This window comes from Leptinotarsa decemlineata, unplaced genomic scaffold (genome assembly GCF_025532065.1).
Source record: "Leptinotarsa decemlineata unplaced genomic scaffold, Ldec_3_MD MMD2_P_RNA_scaffold_11, whole genome shotgun sequence".
Classification (NCBI taxonomy): domain Eukaryota; kingdom Metazoa; phylum Arthropoda; class Insecta; order Coleoptera; family Chrysomelidae; genus Leptinotarsa; species Leptinotarsa decemlineata.
This window is the reverse complement of record NW_027412525.1, coordinates 584025-596322: the sequence shown is the minus strand read 5'-3', so window position 1 is coordinate 596322 and position 12298 is coordinate 584025.

Sequence of the window (12298 nt, the reverse complement as noted above, 5' to 3'; positions counted from 1 at the left end):
TTGTGGCAACTTTGTGAGGTTATGATTGAACTGAACCTAAGAAGATTCCTGTATAGCCTCCAACCATACTTGCCAGAATGGATTATTCATCACTTTGAATTGAATGATGAAAATCGAGAGGAAATTGAAGATGGTCGCGAAAATGATGATTATGAGGAAGAAGTTATTTTAGATAGTCTGTATGTTCCTGTAAATCATAAATAATGTCAAATAAAAAACTTTGAATTATTTTCATGTTTTATTTATTTAAATCTCATGAAATACAATAGAAAATGATTACAAAACAATAAATATGATATAAAATACAATACATGATATAAGTCAGTTACAAATAAAAAAAAGATCATAAAACAGTATATGATAGAGTGAAAAAAAGTGTCAATATCTGCTATGAACTGAACCATCCAATGCATTGTATGTTAAAACTGTATCATGCAAAATTAATGCATATACTTTAGTGTTGTCTGGAAACTTGGTCTTCCTCGTCTCAAACTCAATCTTTATATCAATAGTTGATGATTTTGTTGCATTCGGTTGATGGGAACAATCGATGACGAATAGTGGATTCTCTCTAAATTGCCCAATGTCCATCAGAGGTTCACTCATATCTTTATCATAATAACTTCGCTGGAAACTCTCAAAAGCATAATAAGCAGGAGCATCAAGTTTTTTATCGAAATTCAAATTCCAACGCTCATATGGATAAACTTCAGAATTCAAGTATACTCGAATACTATTGATATCAGCAGTTGTGAATTTTGTAATATCCTGTGTTCTATCTTCAGATGTGGTAGTACTTTGGAATGCCATGATGACAAAACGAGGAGTTTCCAATGCATTAGTTGTTTTGATGGCCCATATGTCTGAAGAAGTCCCACGTAATGATGGTAGTTCATAGAGGTCCCACATACGATACGCCAACTTGATTTTGGCATTCAGACCGCTTTTGTTTATTCTACTCAAAAGTTTTAGCTTGTGTTTATCATCTGGTACAATATGTCTTATTTTCCATTCGATTTTATTTATTTCCAAATCAGCATCAACCTCACCTATATACGAGTTTTTGAATGATCGAGCGATAATCAAAATCAATTCCTGTTTGGCATTCAAGATACTTTTGTTGTAATCTTCAGCAAAACCCATCAAATATTTCAGTGGTAGTTTTCCACTAAAAACATGACTGTTTGTATCCAAGATATCTTGCTTCAATTGTGAAAGTCCCCAACCAGATGTCAATAATGTGTTAGCATGAGATTGTCCAAATGATATCATGGTTTTCATTGTAGATGTTATCCCAGGTTTTCTAACAACAGCCACTTGTTCACCACCCATTTCATAACGAATTTCGTCAAAGAGAAATGCAATTGCATTATTCGAGAGATAGCATGTTTTCGCTACATCTTTGGGGGTGAATTTACCTTCTATGTAAATGAAGCTGTCGGCAATATCTAGTATAACATCTTGATTATTGATTGCAATTCTGATTTCATCCGAATTCCTGAATAGCGGTGATCCATAGGGCTTATATGTGTGCTCATGTAAACTTATGAGAGAATGATCGAGCACTGGTTCATTGAATATATTCAACTTTTCACTGTTTGTTTCGAGCACCATTGTTATTTTCTCACTTTCAATCCAATCGATTTCAAAAATTTAAGATCACTCACAGACAGAGCGTTATATGCTAACTGTTTAGCATACACTTGTGGAATGAGCTTCTTTTTATGCACACTTTTCTTTTTATGCACACCTTTCTTTTTGATAGTGCAACTCGTTTGGGATTGTTCAATGCGATTTTGTCTATTGTAAATGAAACCCATAACAACAGTTATTCGATTTTCTTCAATTCCAAAATAATGAAAATCTCTTCTTCACTTCCAAAATCGATAAGGTTATTTTTTTCATCCAAAATACGCACTGTAATGTTGTGAATCAATTGACGACCTTCTGGACTGACAGGCATATATATAATACTGTGTGGTTCTTTAGTAAGATTGTAGCCAGGTTCAACATCAATATCGAATGAGAAAAGAATGTGAGATTCTTCACCATTTATATATGAACCTGATATTATATTGCAATCTAAGCGGATAAGTCTCACAGTTGTAATGTTTATTGGTAATGATGATTCATGTATCTGATTTGGTGGAAATATTCCATGAGCGAACCCCATCATTTCTGCTATAGAATTTGGATGTGTCAGATCAATTTCATATTTGGATCGCATTTCACATTTGAATGTATTATTATTGGCGTGTAGATAGAAAATATCATCTGCAACGACATCATTTGGTTTTTTATCATGAAACAATCTGAACATGATATGTTTCTGTATGACGGCATTGATCTCTTCTATTTCGTAAGCACCACATGGAATTTCAATTGTCAACTTTTGGGGTATCGATGAGTTGTCATTACTGATTCTAAAACTAACTAAGTTATTAGCTTCAGTTATATTATTGATTGTATTGCATCCATAGAATCCCAAAAGTCCTAATCCATAACGACTGTTCCTATCCAATTCAATTGGTGGAAAAAAATCCGCACTCAAGACACTTGTCCCGACAGCTTGTAGCTCGAACTTTCGTGACATGACTGATGAATATTTTGAAACACATTTCAATTTATTATTGTACACAGCAACAGCACATTTGAGACAATTTACACTTTTTGGAAGGTGTTGTATTGTAATAAGTATCATTTTTATTGATACCAATATTCACATCATCTATATTACAAATACAACACATAGATTTTCGAGGTATAGGACCATCATTAACATCCGAATCTGAATTTTGATCGTGGTGGTGCTCATAACAATATCTATGTTTCATTATATCGATGTCATCTTGCAGATGCTTAGGCAACTTTTCCCAAACATATGCAATCTCATGTGCAACACATGCAAGTATCACTTCCTTAGGCATATTTGCAAGCATCACTTTATCCATTTTTTTCAAGGTACCATATTTTGAAAACATTCTAAGTGAAAACCCCATTCCCTTGATAGCCTCCCGATCCAGTTTTGGTGTTGAATCCATTTTTATTTGGAAAATTATTTAGAGAGAAACTGCAAGCACAAGTGACCACAGAGAACTGTATTAAATTTCTGTTGTCGATCATAGTTATATTTGATTTTTACATTCGAACATTTTCGAAAGAATCGAGTCAATTCCAATGGTGGGGGTAGATCTCCAAAACTATCGAAATATGTGACTTCTTTCCCACATTTTTTATATGCCACCCAATGTGTTCCTGGTCCACTTATTCCATCTAAATTAACAATAGCTGTCTCGTTTTGTTTTGGACCTGAAGATGGTAATCTATCGCGCATAAAAACACCACGAAAATGTGGAATTTTCATTTTTTGTGCATAATAACTGAGATCGAGATCAGTAAGAGGCCTCTGAGGTAGGGGTTCAATCAGTTTTTTGTTTTGTTTGTGGCTTTGTATGGTTTTAAATATAGTCCTAAACCTTTACGGTATGGTTTGAGATATATTCCACTTCCGCGTTTGCCTAATGCTACAGCCTCCATGGTTTTATTGTGACGATTGGCTTCCATTAAAGCCGCTCTGCTGGCTTTTGCCGAATTCACGGCCTTGGTAATACCAGCAGCGGCTCCCGCCAAACTTCCTAGTGCGGATAGTCCAGCAAAAATTGGTATCAATGGTAAAAGTCCACCGATCTTGGGAACAGGAATTATGCGTGGTGTGCGGATTTTCTTCTTTCCACCGGCAGCTTTAAGGTATTTACGTGCCGCCTGCAATGCCACAGTGATAGCTTTTTTGCTATTATTCGTCACAAATTGATTCCCACCAGCTTTCTTCAATACATTTCGCACTTTATGGACTATCCCAGCACCAAATGCAACTTTTTTAATATTATTTTTCTTCGATTGTTTCCTCTTACATTTTTTCTTATTGGTACTACAACCCATGCCCATATGTCTTTTCGCTTTCATAATGTTGGTGACAAGTAATGCAGCTGCTCTTTCCCCAATACTCGCGTCCTTTGATTTAACCCTATCCCAAGCGCTGTATTCAAGTTCTTTGTCGGCTAAATGTCTTGCTGCAAGATCAGATGGATGCTTAGAATATTGAATATCGTGTTTTTTGCATTCAATATCTAATTTATTGATTCCAGGATCGTTACGAGCTAAACGTTGTTTCAATTTTGTACCCGGTCCACAGTATTGATATCCTCCAGGTAGATGTAATTCGAAAGGAAGTTTGTTTATTAAATCATTAACAAAACCACAACCTCTTTTAATTTTACGATCACTTTCAATACGTCCGTATCGTTTGATGGTACACATTGAAATGAATAAGCTAATAACATTTATATAGTCTCCAACCACGGCACGATGCGCATTGTAAAACAGAAAGAAAAGTTTGCTGTAGATAATCTAGATGAGAAATTTGGGTGTGGATTGAATGGACAAAGAGTATTCAGACATGGTCCACTACTTCCATCATCAGTTCGAGGACTCATTATAGGACCTTCAAATTGTGGAAAGACGAATGCAATGATATCACTATTAACACATCCACAAGGATTGAGATTTAGAAATGTGTATCTCTATTCGAAGTCACTCAATCAACCTAAATATCAGTACTTGCGAAGTGTTTTGGAACCTATAAAAGGATTAGGTTTTTATACATTCAGCAATAATGCAGAAATAGTGGAACCCTCCGACGCTAAGCCTAATTCTGTTTTCATTTTCGATGATGTGATATGTGAAAAGCAAGATATTATTAGATCATATTTCTGTATGGGACGTCATAAGGATGTTGATTGTTTTTATCTAGCACAGACATATTCACGGGTACCCAAACAGTTAGTGCGTGACAATACCAATTTCATTATAATGTTCAAACAAGATGAGACGAATTTACATCACATTTATTCAGATCATGTTTCACCCGATGTAACATTCAAACAATTCCAATTGATGTGTGTTAAATGCTGGGAGGATCAATATGGATTTCTAGTAATTGATAAGGATAGAAAAATAGATGAAGGTAGATATCGCAAAGGATTCGATAGTTTTATATACCCATGATCTTGTTTTTGAAACTTATTCGATCACTGAATATTGTAGAGGTCACTTCATCAACGAATTGAGCTATAATTTAAAAAGGGCATTATGAATACAAAAAACGATTCTGAACATAAAAACAATGAAATGAATTTGAAACGTCAACTAGTAGAGACAACAGAAGCTGTCAGACAGAAATTCAACTCTATCAAGAATGATAATATTGAAAATCGTTCGACACTTGAAAGATTGTATGAGCCCATAATGAAACCATTGAATGTTTTATCATCAAACGCTACTTCTAAATCAGCAGTGTTATCACCAAATCGTGGATCTGTTCAATCTACTTCAAATTATCCCATGAGTACTCCAATAGGAAGAAAACAATCTTTTGATGGTGTATCATCTGTGAATAGTGACACGAGCACACTTCAAGACGATATGAGAACAACTCTATTCGAAACACCATCATCGTCCCACATCGATTCCTCGGATCCTGACATCTCACCTGTTATGAATGAAAGTGGTGAAGATGTTTTGATGAAACATTTGAATAATGTAAAATCTAGAAATCCAGCATATGATGGAACATTTGGCGTACGTATGGATCCAATTACACAAAAGCTGAAAATGGGAAGTCTAGTGGTACATTTCAAAGATGGAAACATTTCATTTTGGGATGCTAATAAAGTGAAAAAATATGAATGCGCAGGTAGTCCAGAATTATATGATATGATCTTTTTGAAGAATCCACAAGATGTTGATAATGAAGAAACTCGTCAAGTATATTCCAAAATATTGAAAATAACGAATGCTCCATATAAACAATATCATCTGAAGAATGGTTTTAAAAATACAAATTCTAAAAAATTTCGTGAAGTCATCAAACCACTATTAGACTCACGACAATATCCAATTAGGAGTAGAAGTAAAATTGGTGGAGCACTCAAACGAGTGAAAATGGAGAAAACATATAATTCTAAACCTGCGAATTATGTGTACTGGAATTCACCGAAAGAGTTAGTTGCTCGCCTACGACTATTGGTAGCATCAAAGTCAGCTGGACATACCGGACATGATAATGAAATAATTTCAATAATTGAAGAATTACGTGAAGAAGGTATAATATATTAATATATATCCATAAGTAATGATCACTGTCACATCATCATTCAATGCAGTAACATTATCACTTTTTTTCTCTTTAATCATATTGAAATAGAATGACTAATGAAGTAAGTGATATCAAACGACAAGTTGTTAATGAATTACATAGACCTGCAAGACGTAATTTTCGTAGAAGAATAACTACCATCAAAGGTTTTGCAGATCTATGGCAAATAGATCTAGCTGAACTACAACTTTATGCAAAAAGTAATGAAGGATACCGATATATACTTGTAGTAATTGATTGTTACTCAAAATATCTATGGACTGTGCCAGTTAAAGATAAAACAGGTAGTACAATAACTAATGCAATGAAATATGTACTGAAGAAAGCCAAATTTTCCCCTAAACATATACAAAGCGATCAAGGGAAAGAATTTTTTAATAGAAGCTTCTCATCTCTCATGCGAGAATATAATATCAATCATTATTCAACATTCAGCACAAAGAAGGCAGCTATAGCAGAAAGAGTGATTCGTACAATAAAGGCATGGCTCTACAAGGAATTTTCGATGAGAGGTCACCACAAATGGCTTGATATTCTTCCAATTATAACTAGTAGATATAATAATAAAGTTCATCGTACAATAGGTATGGCACCCATCAATGTTGATTCAACAACAAAATTGAAATTCAAGGGTATCAATGGAATTGGAGGAAGACAAAGTAAACCCAAATTCCAATTGAATGATATTGTACGTATAAGTAAATACAAAAATATTTTTGAAAAGTCTTACACTGCGAATTTTACCACGGAGCTATTCAAGATTGTTAAAATTAATAAAACCATCCCAACGACTTATAATCTTGAAGATATGAATGAACAGCCGATTAGAGGATGTTTTTACGAAGAAGAGTTATTACGAACCGAGAATCCTGACGTATATCTGATTGAGAAGGTGTTGAAGAGAAGAAAAAATAAAGTATATGTAAAGTGGTTAGGTCTTCCTAGCGAACAAAATTCTTGGATTGATGAATCAAATATGGTTTAAATGTATCTAATAGTGACTTTTATGAATAAAGTAATATTAAAGTTCATTATTGTTTTCATTTCAATTATAAGTATGTGAATTGAAAAATATTGTATATACCATATTGTATATTGTGTATACCAAACCAAATTAATTGTATACTCCATTCCCGCTTATATTTTTCAACTCACGATATTGAAAACACATCATCATTCCCAAAACTAATCGCCGTCACTTTGAAATGCAGTATCCAACTCTTTTTGCCAATTATCTCTCACTGATAATGCCGTCTCATAAAGCTTAGTCGACTGCTCAAGCTCAGCCTGAGCTTGCATTCTCGAACGTTGATGGAATTGCTTATCTTTACCTATTTTTGAACGGAGTTCATCAGCATCTTTAGACATTCTAGCCAATTCAACCTTCGCTAATGCAATCTTGGCATCTAATGCTTCAAGAGTTTCATTATTAGCATTAATAGCTCGCTCACTCTTTTCGAGTTCAGCAATAGTCATCTGTGCCTTTACAAGACGGTATTTTGCTTTCCTTTTCATTTCCCCAAACCGATGGAGGGGACTGAAAGAAGATAGCGGTTCAGCTTTCAAATCACTCTTCATTTCTTTAGGAGTACCTTTTGGCTTCCTCTTCGATCTGTCACTTTTCGTTGCGGGTTTTTTCTGTCGCACAACACTTTTGGATTCTTTCTTTTCTTTAAAGTCAGTGACAATCGATGAAGATGCCTTAGTAACCTTCCTCTTGATTGTTCTAGATTTCTTATCAACACCAAGAGGAAGGGTAGATGAAGAGTGTTTGAGTGATGATAATTGCGAAACGATCGGATTTTCAATAATAATTTGCTCATTTGGTTCTGGCACATCTGCAAAGTTAACGAAGTCGTTAATATCAAAATCATTTATCGAATCTTGACTGGATAAATGTAATACTGGAATATTTTCAAAATCAGTCTGATCGATATCAACAAGTGGTGAACCATCTTCAGCAATCAATAGCGGCATAGAGCTCATGATTATTAAGGTCTGAGGAATGATATGTGATAGCAATAGAATGTGGATAGGAAAGGTGATGATGTTACTGAGACCTCACCATTTATAGAAGAAAATAAACTAGCGCATGCGCTCTTTCATCAACTGGCACATGCGCTCTCTCACTAAACTATTCACGCATGTAACAATCTTTGTCATTTAAGAGGAAAACTTTGTGTTGCATGCATGTATTTTTAAATGTTAGAAAATAATACAAATAAATTCAATATATATATATATATATATATATATATATATATATATATATATTTATTAATAATAGAGGACAATAACGATAATAAAAAATATAAAATGAAAAATGGTAATATGTCTCTGTGGATGTGGAACGTTCTTTGACTCTATTCCTCAATAGTTGTTGCTCGTGCGTCAAACACCAACATTGAAAAAAATGGATTCTCCTATTGGGGTAGAGTTGACCAACCTTCTCACACAGATCCCAAGTACTTCTACATGCATTGCATACATGATTCCAACAATTCATGGAATATGTATCACAACGCAAACAACGTTGCAGTGGAGTTGGAACGGCAGCACAGGTACCGCGAATATTTCTACAGATACCTATATTGTTAAATATTATAGGTTCGGAACACTTCAGACACTGTAACTGTTGTTGACGATAATCCGATTTTGTTCGCTTCGGTGGATGAGAAGGAGGCGATAGTTGAATCCGCAACACGCAATCACTACACATACCAGTACATGGATTGATTGAATCCTTAGGTCTACTTATTTGACAAAAGTAGCACACAATAGCCCCTGCAATCATCATTGGGTAGACACACACTTTTGGTTTTTCATTCCACTCTTTTGGAAACGGCATTTTACTAATTCGATTAGAAATATTAAGAGATGACTTACAGAAACTCTGAATGCTCTCTCCTACACCTACGATCTCTATTTATACAAATCAACATCATGTGAAAGTATAGTGGGATAACTTCTCCTACTATTCCACTCTAAACGAGTCAAGTGGGAGTCGCATCACCTCCTATATAAGTCGACTTGCAAACCTAGAGTTCATTCATTCACTCTCTACAACTGTGATCAAACAACAACAAGATGAATTCTGCAAAAATAAATGCTGCATTAAATAGAATATCTGCTGTTGATGAAAACAATTGGATAGACGAATCAGATGATGAGGATGTCAATGTTCCGCTAGAGGAAGTGATAGTTGAAGCAGAAGATGTTGGAGTCGATGAAGATGAGATAGACGAAGTTGAAAACGAGGCCAACCAAAGCGACGAAGATGATGACGTGATGGAGTTTGAGAGGGTCATGGATGAAGAAGGAGATGATGAAGGGATAGAAGCTGACACAACTGAAGGCGATGGTGCTTTGAGGATCGGTATGCGAACGCTCAATGTCAGTGAGACACTGGAAGATCCCTTGGATTTGTATTGTGCAATGGATGCATACGTATTGATCAGCACAATAGATGGAGAGAACAAAAAACTATGTTGGTGCTGCTTTCGGTTTTATTCGCATAGAAACAATAATGGAGGGTGGTATGCCCATGTCAACACCCACAACACTGTCTCAATTATGGAAATGGGGCAGAATTGGTGTGAAGCTTGCGAGAGGCCACTAACAAACTTCACCCGAGTATCTACATGTATTATATGTAATAATGTCCAACCTGTGGCACAATAACCGTGGACCTACTGGTCAAAAAAAAACAACAGCCCTTTTCAGGGCTACATTATTCACACAAACAGTAGTTAGTTGTATTAGTATTCATAGATTATATGACAAATGAATACTTTGACGAATAAAAGTCTAAGTAATTTGTTAGTCTTTGAATATCTATACATTATATGACAAATAAATTACTACTTTGACTGAAAAGTCGATATTTGGAATTTGATAGTCATTGAATATCTATGCATATGATGAGTACTACTTTAAATGAAAGTTGAAGTTGGCATTTTGTCAATCATTGTATGCATATAATGATGAATACTTTTACATACATACATTTTGTTTGAGACTATAATGTTAACAATGGTATGAACCTGTTTCTGTTTGAAAGTATAATGATAGCTCTGAAAAGAGCTATTTTTTTTTATTGTTTCAGTCTTCAATTGTAGCCCTGAAAAGGGCTGTTTTTTTTATTAATCCATGCAATGGTATGGACTAACGCTCCTCATCATCATCAGAAACAATGATGATTGTATCATCATCTGTATCTGATGATATACTGATGATGTCATCCTCATAATCATCTGAATCAGACGATATACTAATGGCATCATCATTAGCATAATTATCTAGCTCGTTATCCTCTAGATCGTCTAACTCATTGACATCCATCTCTAACTCTGCCTCTACTTCCTCTTGCATACCTTCTTCCATACGTGCCGGGAAATCATCAGGTAGATCATAGATACGTTGCAGCATTTGTGCAAAATTTGTACTGAAATGATCGAACGTTGAATCTATTCCATGTACCTGGATGGGGCCTGTACTCGTCATAGAACACTCTGGTACACTCATCGGTTCGGTGGTGGAATCAGCACTCGACATTGTGGAAGAATGATATAGAACTGGAATTGATGCTTTATTTATATTGGAAAAAAAAGGAGGGGGTGAAGTGTAAATGTAGAACAATTCAGTGTTTGAAATTCGAAAGCAATAAGAATGACAATTTTCTTGAAATTCTAAGTGATTATTATTATGAGAAACTCTGAGTGATTATTATAAAAAAAACTAATAAGGGAGAGGGAAAAAGACACTGCCCCAACCTCGCAGTGCCTCGTGTACACCAACCAAAAAGTGTGTACTCCGTGGAAGGAAAGGAAAGGAATAGAAAGGATGGGAGAAATGAGGAAACGATTACATATCATCGTCTGAATTCAGGACTTCATCAATCAGGATAGGGGATGGTGGAGGACTATCATCGGACTCATTGTCAGCGTCACCGTCATCATCGTCATCGCTGTCGTCGTCGTCTGTGTTTCCGGACTGTGTATCCCATTCGTAATCATTCCGCCAATCATAGGGATCTGGATAATCCCCATCAGACAGGTCCGCTTGATCGGTTCCAGTAACGTGAAGCACTTGTATCCGATCATCATAAATTATGTCATCATAATTCATCGAGTGAGGTGCCGTCGTGGAGGTAACGAAACCTTCATGGATAGAAGCCCAGTAAGGATGTTGATGCGCTGGGTCACTGTACGGCTCAGTAGTTGAATCAGGTTCCATGTTGAAGGTGGCTGATCAACTGAATATTCCAACAGATAATTCCTACTTTTATACTTTTGAAAGGGAGTGGGGGAGGAGTGGGGAGGAGAGGGGATTAAGTGGGAATGAATTTCAAAAATGACATGAGCTATATTCCATGAAAGAGAAAATTGAAAATACTATATGAATTATATGAAATATACTTATTGATTTCATTATGAAACATATTTTCTTCCCAAGAGATTATTTACAATAGATTAGAGAACACAAAAATTGATGTGAGGTATTTGCATAGAAGAACTTGTAATTGAAATAAGAAAAGGAAATAATAATGAGACGAAGTGAAGAAAAATGCTCCAACCATCGCATTGTTCAATGTGTACCAAACCAAAACAATGTACACCCTTAATTTCACTTCTTTTTTTTTTATTTTATTTTTATTTCCTAAAATTACAAACATAAACTTAAAACTATCTTAATTAAATATTCCTAACTAACCTAAAACTAATCTTACTACACTTACACTTAATCTATGGAAAGTTTTTATAAAAGTCACTAACTTTTTATAAGTCTCTATCGAAGAGGTATCTGCTTCACACTTTTTCTCCAGAGATGCATACTTCCGATCTAGTTCGGCTATTACTTTTTCTGCTTCCCTCCGTCGGTTAACAATTTCAGCCATTTCGCGCTTCCTTTTAACCAACGCGGCCTCACTAGCTCGAGAAGCATGTTCTGCTTCCTTAGATCTCTGTAGAAAACTGTCCAACATTTCACTAACCTCTCCGATAGGCTGTCGCACTTGTGGCACTAACACTTCAGGATTCGTCACCGGTGTTGCCAGCATCGGCGAAAGCGGCACCACCGACGGAG